This window comes from Mugil cephalus, chromosome 1, assembly GCF_022458985.1.
Source record: "Mugil cephalus isolate CIBA_MC_2020 chromosome 1, CIBA_Mcephalus_1.1, whole genome shotgun sequence".
NCBI lineage: Eukaryota > Metazoa > Chordata > Actinopteri > Mugiliformes > Mugilidae > Mugil > Mugil cephalus.
In genome coordinates, this window is record NC_061770.1 from 38,296,528 (window position 1) to 38,318,637 (window position 22,110).

Here is a 22,110-nt window from a genome sequence, read left to right on the forward strand (position 1 = left end):
CCAGCAAAAATATATTAAAAAAAGCCGTTTTTTTTTGTTTTTGTTAATCATATTAGCAACTTTAATATTGTAACGTCCGACACAAGCTTATCAGACTGCCTTCACGTGTCCCTCTCCTCTCGCGCACCCCCTCGCGCACACCGGTCTCAGTTCCCTCACGCTCACCCCCCGCCCCCTCTCTGTCTCATCCAACCACATACCTGCTCGTACTGTACACATTCACGGACAGTCCGAAATCTTCCCAACTCTTTAACATTATAACAAAATATGATAACACATGATAACACAACACTTTAATGCAGGGTCTCTACAAGAAGAAGAAGAAACAAGTATATTAACAAGTCGGTTTGATGCCAGTGAAGCAGTCTTGCCTTGCGTCTACCGTCGTCGGGGAAAGGCTGCATAAGCTATATTCGAGGCTATATTTGAAGCAGTTTCAGGCACAGTTCTGGGTGTTGAGTGGGATACTTGGGGGGGAAAAGCAATCTTCCTCAATAAGTGAATCTTTTTCTCTGAGCCATAACAGCTTTAACTTTCAAGGGCTTCGCTTTCATGTTTGCAGGCATCTTAAGAGTAGGCATCTCTCTCTGACTAGACTAGCGGCGCCTTATTTTGAAGGAATACACCTCTCTGGGTATAACAGTCGTTTGTCGTCTGATTTTGTTAAGTCCTGACAGATTTTTTTATTTTTATTTTTTTGCTTGGTTACCTTGTATATTTGGTTATATCCATCCAGCATAACATTATGACCACCTCCCTAATATTGTGTAGGTCTCCCTTGTGCCTCCACAACAGTTGGGACTCCTCAGGGAATGGATTTGGGCCCACTGAGGCTGCGGCTTTGGGTCCTATGACTTTTAGCAGCAGGCTGCTTCATGCTGGGGATGACTGCTGTCATTGCTATGGGGGTGGGGGTGCCTGGTCTGGTGTAGGTGCCAGGTCCAAACATTTCCCAGCAGAACATTGTATTGACACAAGATGGTCAATGTTATTTACGTCTCCTGTCAGTGGTGTTTGGAAACCATTTTACTGACTATAATTCTTCCCGTCTCTGTCTTTCTTGGTGTTCTGGACAGCACATTCCCTGTCTGTCTGTTGCTAGGTTAGACAAACAATAGCCATGTGGGATCCGTCCTCATAGAAAAATGTTCAAAACCTGTAATAATAGAATCTAGTGGTAACATAGAGGCGAGATAGATATTAACAAGACAGAGAGACAGACAGACAGACGAACTATTAGTAGTCAAGCATCTTAAGCTTTCAGGCTTTAAGTTTGTCTATGTATGATTATTTCTTCCTCCTTATCCACACTGTTCACACTTGTCACCGTGTGACTGTGAAGAATCACAGCTATGAGTTTAATTAAGATAACAGGACTTCAATGTTTTTTAAATATGTCCTGCATTACTATTGGTTGCCTAACCTATCAGCAGTACCATAGGAAGTCAGGACTTGACAAAGGTTAGCTGCCCTCTGGTTGGTCAGTAGACCAATCAGAAGGCCAACAAAGAGTGAAGATGTCAGCAATTTAGCACTAACGGTGATTTCCCTAATTGCAGAAAGTTTTTTTTGCATGCATTCATTGATCTGAAAACGCATTCCCAGATTGTGATGCTTCACCTAGAAATTAGAAACCTTTAAAAGTTAAAACGTCACATTTACGAGCAAATCGAGGCAGAACAACGAGCGGCCATTGTTTGATTCCTATTCTTATCCTGATATGGAGCCAATATCAAAGACATCAAACTCAGTGGCTTTGCTGTGGTCACCGTTACCATGACTTGACAAATGTAACGTTGAATAAAACATGTCCAACGGGGCCGAGTTAAAAGGTCAGTCGTCAGTGAACGCACGCTTCATTGGTGTCCGCTCTGAACTTGGCGTCGTCTTACTCAGGTGTGTGTTTGTGCAGCTGTGCGCCTCAGCCTGCATTACTTTAATGGTCCCAGGGGAATCTGTGTGTCCTTGTGTCCAATAGTTAGTGTGAGCGGATATAAGGAAGTATTCATAGGTCTCAGCCCGTAGGCAGGAAACATGATATTTTCTTGTTTACAGGAAAGGGATGTCTCACAGTGGAGGCTGCTCTTCGCCGAGCTGCTGCCCATTGGTATGTTAAGGCCTTATAATTGAATTAGTGCATGCCTTATGGCCCTAATGTTGGAGGCACACTGACTTCAAACGCAACACTGCTCACTCATGATTTATGAAAGGAGGTCAGGATGAAATGTGAAAGTCCTTGTACTTGCTAAAGAGGGAAAAGTGCGGTGGCGTGTTTATTTCTGTGGGAGAAATTGCGAGCGTCTGTACTTTTAAGGTCCAAATTTATCCATTTGTTATTTTCCCACCAGGTACACCCTGCCCTTGTACCACATGCGGGGTGTGTGGGTGTGTGTGTGTGTGCGCTCTGGTCATGGCTGGATGCTGGATCTACTTCAGTGATTTGGATGCGGCAATAACTGCGAAACATCCGATCCTTTGTAAATTTGGAAATGGTTAATGGTCGATGTACATGTCCATCATTCAGGACTCTGGGGGCATCAAGCGAATCTGAAATGTGATTCATCTAACAGAGAGGAGCTTTGTAGTTTAATAAGTGAAGATGCTGTGTTAAAATTCCCAGGGTTAATATTACAGGGTCTACTACAAGGTCTGACTTAATCCCCCATGGTCTCATTTTGTAACGTTGTGCGTGCGTTGTGTTTTTCCTACTGCCCTCTCATCTCCACAACATAACGTACTATGTGAGGCTGTTTGGCACATTTATGTGCGTTACCACCACCAGCACATTCAAAAGGAAAGACTCCAGACATAACATGAACTAGCTAGACTTTAGAAGCCCTAGCTAGCATCGTTAGACTGAAAGTCAACTGTTTATTATGAATTACATTTATTTGTTGATCTTACATGCATGTGTCCATGGGATGCCGCGCCTCGATGGCCTGTCACTAAATCCAATATCTGCGTTATTACGGTAATTTAACAACAAATTGATTAAAAAAAAATAAATAAAAAGAAGGATGACCTTATTCTAAATGCCATATACTATAATAATAGCATACAATAGTTCTGATAGCATCATGATTAGGGGCTGATAACAATAATAATAATGATAATAATAATAACATTTTATTTCTGTTGCAATTCACATTTTGATAATCTCAAAGTGCCACAACTCTACAAAAAGGTCAATAAATAATTACAAGAAAGGGAAGGGAATCTACAATACATTCAGTAAAAAGCTTATTTTTTAAAAAAAAAAAACAAAGGTAGATTTTTAGGTGTCGTTTAGGAGTAGTCTGTGGGGCAGCTGATGAAATGGCCCGATCAGCCATGCTGTCGACCCTGGTTCTAGGGGGTTTGGAGGGTGTTTGAAGTTGCAGAACAGAGGGTTTTTTGGGGAGGTCGAGGGGGGGGGGCATGTTTGTAAATGCATTGGTTTTTGTTGTTAAGACCTCCCCCAACAAACAAAACAAACAAAAGAACTAACAGAAAAATGTCGGCAATGACTTCATGATACGATATGTATCACGATACTTGAGTCACGATACGATACATTATTGATATCACGGTACATTGCCATATCAAAACTTTTCCCACCCGTGGCGACCACCCTCTCACCAAGTCTTCCTTCGTTTGACCCTTCATCCACGGTCCACTGGATGTATGTCAGATTTTATTTTAGCCAGCCACACTCCCCTCCACTTTTTCCCAAATGTCCTCACTCCCAAGGTCTTAGAGTCAAACTGGCCTGATGGAGAGACACACACACACACACACGCACACACACTTCTCACAGAGTCCGCAGCAGTTGCCCACAGGTGCTGGCCACAGCTGAAAACGCCGGGCCACAATCATTTATTTCCATCGGCCTTCTGTCAGTTTAGCATAGTTTAGCATAACCCACTTGAGGACCGAAGAAAAATGTATGCAGATTTGCCATTACTCCGAGACATCAGCAAAACAGCACTTCGCCTCCCTTGATCCACCGCGTTGGCTGCATTACGTCACTCTGAGATAATGTACCACAGCCCATCCATCAAATCCCCTTACAGTCCTTTTCAGCCGCATCCTGCTCTCACAGGCATCTCCTCTGTGCTGCTGGAGGTGTCGGGGAATCTGCGCATTTGCATGGATCTGCTTTAGCATTAACTCACTGGCTGCCTCCACTGGTTTTTTTTTATTTTTTTATCGCAACCTAGCGGCAGATCACACCAAATACGCTTAAGATACATTTGCGCCTGGCACAATGCGGCCGCGGCGACACGTTCACTTGTAATGGGCCACAATCGGTTCGGTAGACCGCGGCTGGAAGCGGCGTCGCCGTGGAGGATGTCGGCGTGAATAATAAGGATTAAATCATAAGGCGGGTCAGGAGCGTTTTTTTTTTTTTTTTCGGGGGGACGGCGTCGAGACGCCGCTGCGGTTTTAGCGCACACGTGCGCGCCGAGGCCGAGGCGTTTAAAGCCCTGCGGCGCGGAAGACAAACGCACATGTAAGATGTCATTGTGCATAATTTAGCATGAACAAATCGCTTTTGTTGGTCGCGCGCTCCGCCCGCGTGAAATGCACGTCTGAGATTGTTATCGAGTGAGAGTTCACTCGTATGGAATGGATCTGCCTGAGTGGGCTGATCTAACCCCTGGATTGCAAACGAGCGTGTGGTGTGTGAGCTAAGTGAACGCCAGGCCCACCAGACATGGAGCATATCAAGTGAAAAGCATGAATTATGTCGAATTTTGCATTTACTGATATAATGAGCATATATTAAAATAATAATAATAATAATAAAAAAAGGATATATCTTGGTGGTTGGGTGAAGACGTTCTACTACACAAGCCTTCAGCCTCTAAGACCATTTTAATTACAAGGAAAATCATTTAGCCTCGTTAATATTTAACACGGTACGACACCGACCTGGACGGCGAGAGAGGGAGAAAAAAAATGGATGAGGCAATAGATGAGTGGAAATGGGCAGGAAGGGAGAAGGGAGAAAAAAAAAATTTGGCGAGACATGAGGTTGGAGCTCATTGTCAGAAGGGCCGTTTAAACTCGAGCTTAAATTCTCTGTGGTGACTGATTTCCACAAAAGTACTCGGTGTTGGCGAGTCCTACAGGAGAGAGCGGCGGAGGAAATTGCTATCATTTGATATTCAGAAAAATATTCAAATGAAAAGCTTGTGCTCTCCGGTCCCCCTGGCTTTCTCTCAACAACTGCCCTCCTACCCTCCTCTCGCCTCCTCTCCTCTTCCTTCCTTCTTTCCTTCGCTGGTTTATGTGGCTGTTTTGTCTCCTCTCCCACTATGCGACGTCTTAACACTGTCTTATTTCTGGGCTAATGCACCTCGAGGGGTTTTTTGACTCTCCCGGGCAGCGCCTGCGTTTAATTGTGATGCATCCGGCAGTTTTTTTTTCCACTTCGACTCAATTCAGTTCAGCCTGTGATGCTGCCGCGAATGTTAGAGCTTCTAAATACAACAGAATCAACTAAAAATAAATGACTCCTAACAATAAACATCTGTTCCGTTTCGTACAACTGTGTGTGGGAGCGCTAATGAAGGAGCTTAAACGCGGCGTAGTCATTTTACAGTGACTCACTATCTTTTTTTTTTTCAACAAAAAATAAAACGCGTACTATTAAGGTTCAAATAATGGCTGCGAGTAAAATAAACACACGCCGTCCTTCCTCCCCCTCCGCGCTGTGTCACCCACAGTTTGGCGCTGTTTAGTTTGGCAAATGACTGATTTGTTTATGTGATCCGCACAGAGTCGTTATGGCCGCCTGCCGCTTGGGCAACGTGTCCCTCCCTGTGTGGCTTTTCCCGGGGACATTCATCAAATGCCTAATAGCCAAAAACCGGGGCCAGGCCGCGCTCGCCTCAAGACTGGTGGCTGCAGCCAACGCGCTTTAGTCTGCAGATGGAAGGAAAGACAGAAAGCCCGTCGCAATCCGCCAAGACCTGTTTCGTCCTTGGTGGTGAAGCCCTTTTGTGCGATATTTGTTCCTCTTTCTAAGTTCTGACATCATTTGAATAATGAATTTAAATGATGAACTCTGAAAGCTCACGTTTTGTTAGTTTTCAAGGTTCGAGTGTACAAAAAAATAATTGTTGATGCTTGGAATAGAAAATGAAAATGCCAGAAAGGATGCGTCTAATTAATATTGGAGGCAGTAATGACAACAGGTTTGCTGCTGTGTTGTTCTAAGCTCAGAAAATGTCACTAGAATAAATAGGTCAGCTGGTAGCAAGTTGATGCTAAAACTCAGGAAATGTGAGGGTTGTACCGACCGATCGACTTCACTCCTGTTCCACGACGCTTTAAGCAGGAGGTCGACTAGTTGCCACATGTCAGTAATAACACGGATGTGTTTGAGAAGACAGGTGAGGAATGCAGAATGCAGAATATGTAAGTCAGTCCTGAAATATGACCACTGCAGTCACACTCCTCTGAAGAGACGTCCTGACATTAACAGAGGAACGGTCCAAATCCTTTCAGTCGGTTAACAACTTCACCAAAACTCCTGTGGTAACGGGCAGAAGGAGGCAGAATTTTATTATTTAAAGTTATTAGAACTTTAGCTGCTTCACATGGAAAAGACTTCAGAGATAAATCATATTTTTCTTTGCTTAAGATGCAGGTGATGGTTTATGTGGGTGAAGCGTATCTTCAGCCCTTAATATTGACAAGCCCATGTGTTTATGTGGACTTCTGTTGGGTTCTATTAGTTGTGGTTGTAGAGCGAGTGGCAAAAACATGGTGAAATGTAGCAGTAAAATCAAGGAGACCGGGAAAAATGTGGATTATTAGATCAAATTAAGGACAATTGGACTCGACAATGATCCATACGAACTAGTATGAACTTTATCGAGAAGTAGTATCCGACCAAATGTTAAAAAGATCACAAGGAGTGATCACAAATATCCTGTTTATTATTTTATTGTTATTTATTGTTGGAACAGAAATGTGTCTGTGAAGGTTCTCAGTCATCCAGGTCATGGTAATCCAAAAAAGCGTTCAATAAAGTCAGCTGGACTTATAGAATTCCTGGAAGACATTTCGCCACTCATCCGAGTAGCTTCTTCAGTTCTGATAAACTAGTGGGAAATTGAGGTTTAAATAGGAAAAACTTTGTGTGTACCACCCACCAGAAACTTGAATTTCTTGAAGATGTGTTTGACCAGAAACTGGGTTTCTGGTCAAGAAATTCTACAAGTCCAGCTGACCTTATTCAACCCTTTTTTGGATTGGAACGGAAATAGTTACTGTCGACCGTAACTACACCAAAACATCAACATGGACAAACTTAGGTATGACTTCATCAAAAAATACATCATAAATTATTATTACCCGACAGTAAAACTGCTGTTGTGGTTCACGTTTAATATTGTTCACCTGTCACTTTTTGCCACTCAGTGGCCGTAACCACGGAGATTTCACCTGCCGTGACATGTGCATCATACCATCTATAAGAAGTGTCAGACTGACGGTGCTTATGGTGTTGACGTGGTCCACGGCCGATAAGTGAAGCGTCAGAAACTTTCAACAACCCAATGCACTTTTTTCAATGCACTGAACGAACGCGCCACATGTGCTGGTGCTGTCGTCTCAGACGTTCAGTTCTGCATCTATAACTATGATAAATGTCATTGTCATCACTGGTCAGTCCCTGAAACTATCATACACTTACGTTGTCAGACTGCTCACGTTAAAAGAACCGTAACCAAACGCCGTCGTACAAACAGACACCGCGCTGGAGCTGCTTCCAGAACAGCTGACAGCACCAGATCTGCACAAGCGGTTTGACACCAAGCCTGAGCGTGAGTGGCAGTTCAATTTTAATCAACCCTCATCAGCGGCGATCATCTAGGTAAACAGTACGCGGGGACGGGATAATTAATCACCAGTCCCTCGTTCTCAATTAGCCGACGATTGGAGAAGTGGAAGGGGACGCTCCAATCACCGCGCTGCTGTAAAAGCGCCGCGTTGATGACACATCACGGTTAAAGACTTCCACCATCCCAAGATCTAATAGGCAGCGTCTCGTTAGTGGTCCCTCAGCGCATAGTTTATAGAGGCTGCGAGCTGAAGACGAGACGGTGGAATATTTGCATCGCGCCAATTAATGTTTCTTTGTGCTCGTGCGTCTGGTTCTCTTGTTCCGTACGGTTTGTGTACGGTTTGGGTGTGGACTCCAGTTTCTTTTCCCTCAAAGGCAAAAACAAAAAAAAAAAAAGCATAAATCAATGCGGTTTGACGGCTGTGACCAGGCGACTGCGCCGCATCAGCGTTTCCAGGCTGGAAACGGTGGCACCACGCCCCACGATCAATCAGCCAATGAGCTGATCAATCGGCGGCGCCGCACTCGAGCCATTTCACTTTGTTAACCTCTCAGTCAGATTAATGAGCAGCGCGTGTCGCTGCGGCGACCGAGTCAACGCGCGCTTAGTCAGAACGCTACTATCTTTTACCACAGTGTTACGTTGGTTCTGATCGGATTACGAGCTAATAAAAAGACATGAGTGATATACTTTTCCCCCGTCACTTTGCGTTTTCCGCTGAGTTCATTCGTCGGGGAAGGGAATGATGCCGGTGAAAATGTCACGCGGGGAGTCGCTCGGAGAGGGGGCGAGGGCGAAAGCATGCGGGAGACATGAAAGCATGAAAGAAAAAGGTGAGAAAATAAATTTCAGTGTAAAGATAAAGAGTTGGAGACGGGCGTGGAGCGAAATAGGCTTCTGAGGGAAGCCGGTGTACGTCAGCTGTCAGATTAGCGCGGGCGGGAGGAGCAGCGATGGTGAGCCCAGATGAGACGAGTGAACTTTTCACTGCCTCTCCCCAAGTTCCCTTTGGTGGCACCGCAGTCACTTTTTCAAAAGGCATTAGCTGTCACTCGGCGTGAACTCGGGCACTCTGCGTGTCCTCTGTGCCTTTTTCCCCCTGTGATGGTGGCTGCCAGTTTAGCCGGATGCAGCGCGGGGGAAGATGACGGCTGCGCCGGCTCAGTTACCTCCAATACCTTTCTGCCGTGTGTCTGATCTGCCTGTGGAATCCCGTGGGTGACCCGGGCGTGGAAAGGAGTGATCCTCTCTGACTGTATCTATATCTATCTGTGTATATATATTTAATCTATATCTGTGCTGCTGATGTACGGTGTTTCTCAGTTCCACTGACCCAGTCCTTGCTGTTATTCAGCATTGTTCTCTCTGAGTGCTCCTTGTGTTTCTGTTCAAACATCACACATAAGAAAAAAGGGTTTTAACAGCCCAACCTGTTATGTGTTGCATCTCTGATATTTTAAAGAGGCGTCTATGATGCAGAACTAGACACTGTTGCACGTTTCTCCTAGAACTAGTTTCTGTGTTGTTTGCAGATGAGTGGGAGGAGAGTATATCAGAGCGTAGGTCCTTCACAGGGAGGTACTGCAGGGGGTGGTTTGCAAAATCTTTGCTTCATTAGACATTTTTATATATTTTTTTAATTTTCCTCCACAAATTTAAATTTCTTTAAATACACATTGACATGAATCCAACATATTTCAGTAAAGGGATAAGGGGTAGCCTCATTTCTCTCCATTAGTTTGGGGTGAAAAATGTTGAAGACCTCTACATTAAAGTAAAACTGTGAAATAACTTTAACCTTAATTTTATTATATGTTTTTGTAGTAATTTGATGTTTTATCACTCTAATGATTTTGGCGGCAATAACTTTTAGAGAAATATTACTAGATACTTGGCAGAAGTATGTTATTATCCAAACAAATACTAACAAAATGACTTCACAGCAATAATATATGTGAGGAAAAAGGTTACATTAGACTGGCTGAGGACCCCCTACCTACTATATGTGCTTTATATCGGTCTAGTGCTGTTTATTAATATACATTATTATCATTTTGATACATTATGTTCAAATATTCATTTGTTTATATATATATACTGTATATATATGTTTATTTATATATATATATATATATATATATATATATATATATATATATATATATATATATATATATATATATATATACATACCATGCACTGTTACCTTCTCTTCTGCTAATATTGCAGTGTGCTCCTCAATTTCACCTGGGCCAATTGTGGGAAATCTGACAGAGTCGGTGTGTAATATGCAGCCTCATGATTGGCTTAGCCGTGATAGGGGCGGGGCCTACTGTGTACAGGAAGCTTAGATTGACAGGTCTAATGTGGCGCTCTGTTGAGACAGCTCCTGTATCACTGAATGAGTGATCACGTCTTCTGACCTTTACTAAAATATGTTGATGTATATTTAAAGAAATTTAATTTGTAGGGGGAAAATCAAAAAAAAAAAAAAATACCGTATATATATATATAAAAATTATTTCATCAACCAAAGATTTTGCAGTACGTCGGTGGACCCCCTGTGGTGAATGAACTGGCAGCTCTGGGTCATCACTCTGCAGCCGTGAGTTGCCGCTTGGGTCCCGTCTTTGTGTCTTTGTGTCTTTGTTTCAGTCTGATCTCGTCAGTTTGCTGCTGCCGCGCTGAGCTCTGTGTACGTCTGTGTAAAAACCTACAGGCTGTGAATAAAGAGGGAAGACGAGCTTTACCGAGGTGGGAGCAGTTAACCTGCCCGAGAGATTTCTGCAACTTCCTCCTCAGCCTGTTGATAAATTGCTCGTTCTGCCCTGGTGGCAGATTTTGTTGCCCTTTTGTTGAACAAGCGCCGTCGTCATCAACTCAAGTAATAACCAGTGTCACGTCTCTTTCACGATGGCTGTGTCCCGCGCTCGGGCGCTGTGAGTGAAAGGAACTCATTCTCATCTGGGGTGAACAGCAGTCACCTCAGAAACCGACTGTTGAGTGTTGCTCCTGGTCCTCAGCGTGCGCCGCGATATCTGATGCAATTGTCGTCTGCAATTCTGCCGCCCGAACAATAGCAGTAATGTGGTTTTGTTATCGGCCACCTTTTAATCAGGGCACGCTGAGTCTTTATTAACTGATAATACTATAACAGCAGAATGAGCACCTTAACCACAGAAATATTTGACTTTATAGAAGGATTCGACCGGGACTTTGCTGATTTCTCAGTTGTGTGGTTGTATCCTTGTGGTTCTGTTCATATGAGGGAGTCAAGGAAATGTAGATAAGGTCTTCTGGCTTTAGAAACACATTTATTGTTTCCATCATAATCGCAGAGGAATGTTCTGTTCACATATATAATAGATTTCGTTTAAAAGCCCTTCAGTTTATAAAGATATAATGGTGAGTGAATGCCATGCATCTATAATCAAACCAAGTTAGCAAAGGTGGACACAACACATTTTTATAAGACTCAGCTTAGCAGCTTTTCAAAGCAGAATAACATGCGGGAAATGCAATTTATAGTCGTGTTGTTTTACAGTTAAACAACCCACACAATTTCTCATGCACGCACACAATATTGGATGTTTGTTGCACTAGCAACTTGGTGCCATTGTCATAAATTTGACCAACAAAGTGAGATTTTTTAATATAACTACAACCTAAATTAGGATTTTTTTTTCTTGTTGAATTTCTGGAAGCTTGTTGTTCAGCCGCATGATATTTACAAGGCCATACATAGATTAGTATAAGAGGAAAATAATAATAATAAAATAATAAAAAATCCCATGCTACATCCAGAATTAAATTGTAGTAATTCAGTGCCGTAAACCTGATTTTATTACACAGCCGGTCTCTTGTTATTGACACAGTTCCAGCCACGCTGCAAATGGCTCAGTCTGTTGCTTTAAGAAGCAAAGTAGATAAAGACCAGGGAGATCAGATCTCATTCCTAATCCCTCCATTTAAATGATTAAGATCTGCAAAATGATGACGGTGTTTTCGGATCTGGCTGAATCGGAGCCTTCCTGGAGTTAAATGCAAAATTGATGGACGGAAACAAATAGTTGAATCCGTTTTCTTCATTTATTAATGCACGGCCAGGGGTCTGCCTGAATGCTGAGGAAAAATATTGTGATGCTAGACCAGCCCCGGCCCGGTCTTTTTCCCTCCTCTTGGTCTGAGCCGGTGTTGAATGTTTTTGCAGCGCTCACCACTGTAGCTTTTTATAGAAGCACAAGGATTTTTGCAAGCACTTGTAGGAACATGGGTTGTTTCGCCATGTTGAGCCGGAGTTTAACTCAAACGAATCCACAAAGCTGTAGATCAGTTGACCTTTTGTGCACTGTTGCTCACTTCATTGCACAGATTTGTGATTGCGTGGATTGATTTGCAATCTAGCAGCTCACTGACAACTTTTTCGATGTGGCCGGCGAGAGAATAGCAGGAAGGGGAAATAATCTGTGTGTGGGTGTAGTCAGATTCTGGTTTTTAATATTTACAAATGTTTGCTAAAAGAATTGGATGAGCTCATGGGTCTGTGAACTAGGGGTTAGGTATAGGCAAGGACTTCACGTATCACAATACTTGGGTCACGATTTTTGCGATATCATGATATTGCGATATTGTGCGTAGTTCACTAGGGAATTTTAAATGCACGTATATATGTGTGTCAGCTGGCAGTGATAATTCATTGGTCAAATTGAGTCAAAAAACAGTGTTAATCCAAATGATCCATTTCTAATTTATTATTAGAATTTATCAGTTTATTTCTAATTTATTGGACTTGTACAGAAAATGTGGTGTTGGTATTTTAAAACATGGCTCTTTCTGTTTCATTCAAAATCGATATCGTATCGGAAGAAAAACGATTAATCGCGATATATATCACCATATCGATATTTTTTCCCCAGCCCATCCTGGTGGATTAGTTCTCTAAAGACACTGTAGTTGACAATATTAAAGCCCCCAAAAACCTTGTTGTGTGTTTGATATAACTGCTGTCTCTCTTTTTCACCTCCCAGCTAATAGTAGTAACATTTATTCAAACAAAATCATCCTCTTCCCCCCCCCCCCTTCCCTGCTTCCTTTTAACCTTGGAGCTTTGTGTCGGGGCTTTTAGTCTGTTTGGAAGGCTGACAGCCTGAGCTGCCGTTGTCGGAGGCTTTGCTCTCGAACACCGGTCTGAGGTTTCATTCAATCAGTCATTCTCCTTCTGTCTCAGCGTGCTCCGCATCGATGTTGGTTTCGGGAGCCCCTCTCCCACGGCGAGCCGCTGAAGTTGATGTAGCCTCAGGGCAGAATAAGCGGCTCTCCAGCTGTGGATAGATGGGGCAGAAAGACACATGTGCACATATCACACAAACACAACACAAAGCGATCTGCTCGGCCGCTATTGATCCGATCATCTCGTTGCTGACTCCTATGTAGCGCGCTCTCGTCAGAAGGGGCTATGGAACGCCGCACGGCTACAGGGGGGGTCTTTCAGTTGAACCGGCCTAAAAAAAAAAAAACACAAATTACTGTAAATGAAACTCTCAGTGGTGTCCTCGCCGCACTGGCACCAAACATGCCCACCCGCTCCTCTCCTCCCCTCTTGTGTATAATAATGTGCGAGGAACACGCTGAAAGGGTCAGTTCATTTGCATAAAAATAAAAAAAAACAGCCTAACTTCTGTTTAGTCATGAATATTTCAGGTTTTTGTGCTGAGGTTTTGTTAGATAAAGTACCTCTGGAGTTTTGTTTGTACTGCACAATGCAATGAATAAATACAACTTCAATGTCTCTTTATGCGGCGTCTTAGATATTCAGAATATTCAGCGGTGCCCTGCCGACGGTTTCCACTGGAAATATTTCTCCCTTCTTGACGGGCGAGGTGCCAAAAGGCATCGGGAAGCAAACGTGTTTTTCCCGCGAGCGCCGGCCATCTGCCTTTTTTGCACTTACTTGTACACGTGTTGCACTTTGAAAGCTACACTGCCGCGTCCTGAAAATATGAATAAATTCATTTTATTTTATTGTAAAGATAAGACTTTTCGTCCGACCGCCTCCCACGCTCGGCGGTGGGGAGATCGCCGAGCGAGAGATACCGATAGCCAAACGTGCACCACATTGGGAAGTCGTAAAATGCCGGTGGTTCATTACCAAGCTAATGGACAAAGAGAAAATCCTATAACCTAGTTAGAGAAGGGCTTTGTCTTTACGAGCCCTGCTCACTCTCCACTAAACAAAACTCCTGCAGACACGCGCTCCCCGTTCCCTCGCTTTCGCTTGGACCCGGACGTCCGTGCGTCTGATTTATAGGGACGCTTTTATGGCTCCTTTGTGCCGTTACTTTACCTCTATTAGATAGACAAAAGCCGTCAGACGCGCACAAAATTTGGCACCGGAGACCGAGAGCGTAATGGATCCTTCTCACGTTTCCCCCCAGTGTACACATGTACACGAGCAGCGACGGCGCTGAGGAGAGAGGGGCTAATAGACAGAAAGGGAGAGTGTAAGCTTGTAAGTACTCCTCTTTCTATTATCCAGCTAAACGAGTCTTTTGTTATCACTTTTGCACACGCTCCATTCGGGGCGAAGCAGTTTTGTGTTTCAGCCTGGAGATGGCTTCAGTGTGTGTGTGTGTGTGTGTGTGTGTGATGGATTCAAAGTGGGCGCGATGACGCTTTGATTTTATTCCTACCAGCAAGCAGGGATGTGAATAGTGTTGTTTATTCCGAGGCAAAGGAGTAGTATTCATTTAGGTTAAAAGTAGTAAGTACTCGCTAATCAGCGTGGCTTAATTTTACTATGCTAGCTGGGGAGCGTGCTAAAAGATAAGTGTAGCTGAGTGGTTTTAGTAGTTAGTAGTACGGCTAAGCTAATCTCTCGGTTGAAAGTGACGCGGTTACTCACTCAGTGCGTTTACATGCACGTGAAAAAAAAACGAATTATTGCCTTAATCGGACTATAACAGGAGAACTTAAGTGCATGTAAACACATTACTCCGATTAAAAAAATTGGAGTTGTCATTATCCGATTGAAACACCCAGATATTGCGATTGAATCAGAGTTTTCAATCGGATGATGCGTGTGCGCATGCTCTATGACTGTTGCGCTGGCGTGTGACCCCGGAACAAACACGTCCAAAAAAGTGCAGAAGAAGGAGAAGAGAAACGGAGCCGTCTGAGGGATAGCGCGGATCTTACCTGCATCAGAAGTAGCACGAACATTATGTACAAGATTAAAAAATGTACTATTATCCATCTGGTTGTTGTTGTTGAGTTGTCCGCCGCATGAACGACTCTTGTTTATTATATCACGTAATAGGTCACATGGAAATCGGGGCGTATTAACGTGGTATTAACCCGCTGAAAAGACACGTATCGCCACCTAGTGTGGAGGAGGAGAACAGTTATTGGATTTTCTTGCACAGCATGCAAACTGGGACAAGGACTGTAGTCAGGAAGTCCAATTTTGAGCATAGCTCCATTAAGCTCTGCATGTAAATGCACTGACTGATAAGGCTTCTTGACGGTGTCGCGGGCCTTAACTTGGCGGTGAAGGGAGGTGCTCACTTGAAAACCCTAATGATGCGCCTCATGCCACCTGCCTACTGCTGTTGGCTCGGCTAGTTAGCTGTTGTCTTCTCGTTGGTTGCTTGTTGGACTGGGCTTCTAAGTGTTTTTTTGCCTCAGATCTTGGCACAAGGGTTTGCAGCATCTTATCCTGTGTAATAATGAATTACTGATACAACAGAACAACATGAAATTTGTTCCTTGCTTTACTTTCCTGCAGTTGGCCCCTGTCCCTTTAATTCCCCTCCTCTCCTCCTCCTCCTCCTCCTTGACTCATTGCCGGTATTCTCCTGCTTCCCATCCAGAGGCCTCTGGCAGGGATCATCTCAGGACATTACCTATTCAAGGCGCGTAATGGCACCCTCGGATTGATCCCTGCCTTCCTCCACCAGGGGATCTCTGGTCGGACGCTCAGGTTACAAAGCTGACATCATCTTTAGTATCCCCACCTCCTGCAGTCATGCTTCATCCACCGACTAATCCTTCTCCTCCAGTGGGGAAAGATTTGCATGAATGACTGAGCAGCTTTAGAGGCCAAAGATTTTTTTTTTTTTTTTTTTTTTTGGAAACTAGATGTCAAAAGTACACCAAGTTAGTTTGTTGCATTATAAATGGCACCGGCAGCTTCTACAATATCCTGGCGTTAAAGTTATCCCCTGGATTAACGCCGTGCAGCCCGTTCTAGGGATATTTTGACACAGATTACCTTGAATGCTGCCTCAGACAGTAGGTCTACAATGTAAGCTTGTCTACTGTACCTCGGTTCTGAAAGAAAAAAAAAAAAGGGAGTTATACTAAGGGCTGAGTGTGGACATTAAGCTCCAGAGAGCACGTAAACCTGACATCAGCCAAATTTTTATTTTGGCTCGTCATCAGGTTACTCACGGAGCGAGCGTTAGCGACAGCTGAGATCATCCGCCGCCGGCGACGTTCGTCATTTTATTCAGCAAAAGCGACGGTCAGAAATCGCAACCCGAACGTTTTTATTTCTACAGCGTTCCTCGCTCACGGGAGGAGGTGAGACGCGGTCGTGACGCTTGAGTGTTTTCCACCACGCCGCTCGAAGAGCGCTCCTTTGTCGCGGCTGAAGGGCTCGAGTGCGTTTAAATCTCCATTAGAAAAGGTTTCCTTTTATTAAAATTCTTTTCTTTTCACGCACGCAGTCGTCAGGTAGGTCGGGTGGCGGCGCTCTGATGGATTTATCACAGCTGCTGATTGGAGGCAGAGAGGGAGGCGGCTGTGCCTCGGTGGAAGCTGGAGGAGCTGCAGAAGAAATTGTTGTGTGTGTGTGTGTGTGTGTGTGTGTGTGTGCGCCAGGTTGAAGACATTGAACATATTTTAGTCAGCTGCAAAGAAACACAGTGCTATTTGATATATTCAGCCAGTAACTTTGGAAAATAAATTTTTCCTCCCCTCACTCCAGATACCAAATAATAAAGATGTATTTATCTGAGATGATGAAATGGCCTGACACAGTGTAACTTACTATAACCGTTTACAGACACAGGAGAGTGTTTGGGGGAGGCTGTGTGCCGGCCCAGCGGTGCTCCCTTTTTCTACATATAAAAACAAACATTACTCTCCGTGAAGGGTTGAGGAGATGGACACAGTTGTTTGTGGAACACACTGGTTGTGGCTCCGGGGATCAGGTTTTATGCACTTGGACTTGAATATAAAGAAGGACGCGGTGTGGAAACACTGAATTATGAAACTTTTTTGAATATGCTTGTCACAACACAAGAGAGCAACTTTTGTTTACTACAATCAAAATAAATGCCATATACGATGATATGTGATTTGACTTTGATAATTTCCCAAAAATGTTTGAAGACAATCAGGTTTCCATACAACTTTAATACTACGCAGCCCCACGATTGCTAATTTGCCATTGGTCTCAATTCATATTTTGACATTTGAAACACAATCATTGGTTTGCGTTCAGTTATTCTGTCAGCTCCTGAAAGCATCTCTCCCTGATCTGTTCTGACGGTTAAAGGAAACGGCACAGACAGCTCACGTAGCATGAGAAGCTATTTGTGTTGTTCGCTACAAACTAAGGTTACTACTGCTTTTTACAACCCAATGTGTTTGGTTGGTTGTTAGACCATGGACATTTACAATTATTTAAAGAGACTTGATGAAAGTCGAAAGGAAAAGACGCTTTAACGGGAGCTAGCTTAACTTAGCTAGCAAAGTTGGACTGAAAGTCAACTGTTTATTCTCTTATACTTTATTTAATCTTACACACATTTGTAGAATGCCACATCTTAACAGCATATGTTATGTTCAGTATTCCTGTAGATCAGGTTTGTCAAACATACGGCCTGCGGACCAAAAAATGGCCGACCAGACGGTCTAAAATGGCATGAAATTGCAAAATACAAAAATTACGTAACGTAAAATACGTGGACAGAGCACAACACTGAGACTTGGACTAAACTACGGACAAAGACAAATTACACTTACATTTCTTAAGAAATAAAATTTTTTTGAAGGATCAAAAAAATCGACCAGTGGACATCAACCAATAACTGATGAGTAACGTTACAACAAATGCTTTTTTCCCCTCAAGTTTATTTCTTTATTAATGTACAAATAGCAGCATAAAACAACAACAACAAAAGAACATGACCGGGTCCGACATGTGTGTGTCCGCCGCCTTTCAAACAAAACCCTCATGGGCGCTTCACAAAATACAAGCGGAGGCTTTTCTAGAGTGGAGGTTAGCCATTAGCAAGCGGTGTTGTAGCTTCAATACAGCGACTGTTAGTTGTTAACGCCGCACAAGACACACTGCGTATTGCGTCACTTCTTGAATTTTGTCCCGTGTTAACTCCACCAAGGAACCGCACCAGAATTGACTAAGGGAAGCGAACCTAGACCCCCGTTGTATTACGCTGTTACCTTACTGCTCTGACCTGCTTCAGGTCTGGATGCTGCTAATTGTCGCTAAATCTAATCTCCGTGTTATTACGGTAATTTAAACACAAAATGCACGATCGCATTTCATGCACAGACATTTAATATAATGCATAAATAGTTTTTAATAGTTGGGCTGTCATCATAATTAGGGGCTTTTATTAGGAGGAAGTGGGAACTGTGGACTGTACTTACTTGTTTTCGTGGCCAGCTCTTCAGAAGCCAGGGTCAAAGCTATTAGCAGCCTGAGAAGCTGCCTTGGAACGAACGTGTTTTGTTCCTTTGTGGTTGCCACAGCATTTCCCTCTTTTCTATATTTCTTTCTTCCAGTATTTAGACACGGTAGTAAAATTCCTCATTAAGGGGTTAACAGTAAAAATGTAAAGACAACTCACCACAAACCACAATCTTGTGTATTAAAATTTGAGCTGGTAGCTAACAATTTAAAATCAAAAAGAGGCTGCTGTGTTTCACTGTGCATTAGTCATGTTTAAAATTGCTTTTATTTCCTCCGCTGTTATACGGTCACACTTCGCCGTATAATTTCTTTGATGTTTTGCTCGTTTATGACTATTTATCCTTTTGAAGGTTTGAAAAGTGGCGTTCGGTGGCAGGAGCCAGGTGTGTGATTTATCAGCTACGAGATGAAGCCGTGAGTCACGGCCGACGACGACAGGTTTTTTGTGTTCATCCCCAACGAGACGGGAACGGAGCAGGAGCTGGATGCAGCCGAGTTCTCCTAGAATACGTACTCACAGATCAAAAAAATAAAGCAAACGCTTTGTGGGGGGGTGGGGGGAGAAAACAAACAAACAAACAGACAAAAAAAAAGAGGAAAAAAATGAATTATTCATGGTTCGTCATGGGCATGTTTTCATCATCAAGTTTTACCTTCCCGCTACCGCATTCAGCGGAGTGTGACAAATGATTCAGGCCCACAAAAACACACTGTAGGGGAGAGACAATGAAAAACGAGTAAAACAAAAATAAAATAAAAAAACACCCCGAAGAGCTCCCGGGGAAACTGCAAAGCAACTTGATCCCTTCTTTATCTCACGAGGACTGATTGTTAAACAACTCCCGCCCTCTGAGCGGTTGACGCCGGGCTCATTGTTCTTCCTGGAGTTACTGAAGTTGAGGAGTTTTGGGAAGGCACTTGTTTTACATCGTTATCCGGTAACCTCTAATGAGGGGAAGGTTTTGACTCGGTTGCCACGGAAGCAGAAAAACGCACTCTTCGGTGTGGGTTTGAAAGAGCACCGTATTGACTGACGATTGTATAGTGTCACAGATTGCTTTTTCTTTAGCCGAAGAGACGAGTGGAGCTCTGAGTCAAAAGGAAAATGGTGAGATTGCTGCTGCTTCAAAGTGTTAAGTGTATGTATAGTAAACAGAGGTGTTTCTGTGCATCTGTGGAGACCCTGTTAACTCTGTCTCCACAGTAACACAATATATTGCTTATTCCAAAAACTACAGTACAGAGGGATGTGCATTGACGTCACTGCTGCCCAGGGCCACACAACCTGAGTAGCAAAAAACATGGTGAAATATAACAGTAAATACAGAGAGACCAGGGGAAAATGTGGATTATCAGATCAAATTAAGGACAATTTATATGGACTACACTGACATGTGGCAACAAATCAGTTCTCCTGATATTTATATGGAACTGATTTCAACACTGGGACAATAATATACTAAACTATGACCTTTTGTTACTTTATACAACACAACTCCAATGGCTTTGTACTAGAGTAGCCCCTTATTTGGAAAAGCAGATTAGCCCCAGTTTCAGTAAGTTTAAGTTCATTTCAGTTGATGATAAATGTAGCTAACTAAAAGATGCTAATGCTAAGAGATTTACTGAGAAGTAACGCTAACCATACAATACTGTAGTGATAAAAGAATGATGAGGAGTGATTGTTATTTATTGTTGGAGCTGAAGTAGTTACTGTCGGGCGTGACTACGCCAAAACAACAACATCCACAAACTTGTTTGAACGAATTTCAAAAAGTAACTTAAGGTATGACTTCATCAAAAATGCAGCATAAATTAAGGGGAAAGGAGATATCTGTAAAAAATATATCTCTGACTGCTTTTACATCTGTTGGTACAGTCAATCACACAACAGCTCTTCACCTTTTTTTTTCTTTTCTAATTAATTTTACAGTTTAGTTTTTGCTATTAAAGCTGTGATTCAACCGTCACTTTTTGCCATTCAGTGACCGTAACCATGGAAACTTTGCTTACTGTGACGTCACGTTCATAGCCTCTGTTCACACTAAACTGTTTACCTAGTTAATTAAAATGAATATTACACTCATATTTAAGCAGGAAGGACAGTAGACACGTTTTTTTTTTGCAAAAATAAATAACTGTAAATAGCTTACAGCATGTCGGCTCTCATCTCAATAAAACACTGGATGTGTAGATTTGGTGTAACGAGATGAAACGAAACATACATGTTGGAGAGTTGTCTGCTTGCCTTTGTTTTCCAGCTGTTGCCATCCCAGATTCATGGCTCTATACCACAGATGGTTTTAAGATGGACGGCGGGCAACTCCTCAAAAGTGAAGTCAAAGCGAGTAGAGCTCCCCCTGGTGACTGGCTGCAGCATAGGTCATAAGCTCCACCTCTTCCATGTTAATAGACGGGATTTAGGCCACACTAAAACACTGAAGTACACATGAAATATTTTTTTTTTCAAGGATGGTTTCAGTCATTTTAGGTACATTCATATAATGTTGATACAGTTTTTTGGATACATTCTGTTTTAGTTCGTTATTCCCTGGTAAAAATACCTCGGCCAATGCAAGAGAGTGGGGTCCATATTTATGTACAGTCTATGTTCCTACCTCTGTGGGTTTTCGTCCACTTGCTTGAATCAGATATATTTTGACATAGACCTCATTATTCCGGTGAAATTACAATTAATGCGTAGAAAGAACAAAACCAGTTGAAAATATCATGGTATGGAAATGCGTATAACTGTAATAATATGGTCTAATGGTGTTTGCTGCACTTAACCCACAAAATGAGTTTGTTTCTCTTTTAAGTGAGATTCCATATATAATCTGGAACACCCTATTATGCCGTCCAATATATCACCACCTTCATGACCTCAGTAGTTGTAATTGATTTTCCATTTCCGATAATGCCACCAAACATTAGAAGCAATAGATTTGTAGCGTGTATAAAAAAAACAAAACGCACACGGGCTACGTCTGTGAAACAAATGAGTAACTATCCAATAGATGGCGACTAATGTCAAAGTTAAGTGTTTCAAACTAACCTTTCTGCTTCGGCCATTAACAACAGTCTGCGCTGTGGCAAATATTGTTTATGGCCTCGTTTCAAGCAGCAACCAGTGGATAATGGGGTTAGTGTGGGTGTTAATAATAAAAAAAAAACAAGTAAATTAAAAGTAAATAAATGCAAAAAGTCTGGAGTCAGCGAGTGCAGTAACACATTCAAAAAGAGCTGTTGTTCTGAGCACTAGATCGATAGCTTAAATCTGCCTGTTAAAAGACCCTGTTAGGAGTCCAGCCCTCTCACAGCCGCTTTCAAAGTCTGCAAATGTAATTTTTTCAATGCTATGTGGTTTTCTTCTCTTTTTGTCTTTTTGATGTCTGTGAAGTACCATTTAGAAAAAGTGCATATCTTATAGCCATTGTGTAATATTCACAAATGCCGGTTTCACTTTGACTTCAGACTTAAAAGGGTAAAAAAAAATCTGAGTGCGCGTCACGGATTATACTCGGTCGTCCTCACCAGACCCCGGTAGCCACT

General features: G+C 42.8%; 1 protein-coding gene across 6 annotated transcripts in view; it reads left to right on the forward strand.

The window, feature by feature from the left end:
• The window catches only part of nrxn2b (neurexin 2b), a 690,784-nt gene that overhangs the window by 17,619 nt on the left and 651,055 nt on the right, over window positions 1-22,110 (forward strand). The gene's annotated exons all lie outside the window — the stretch shown is intronic.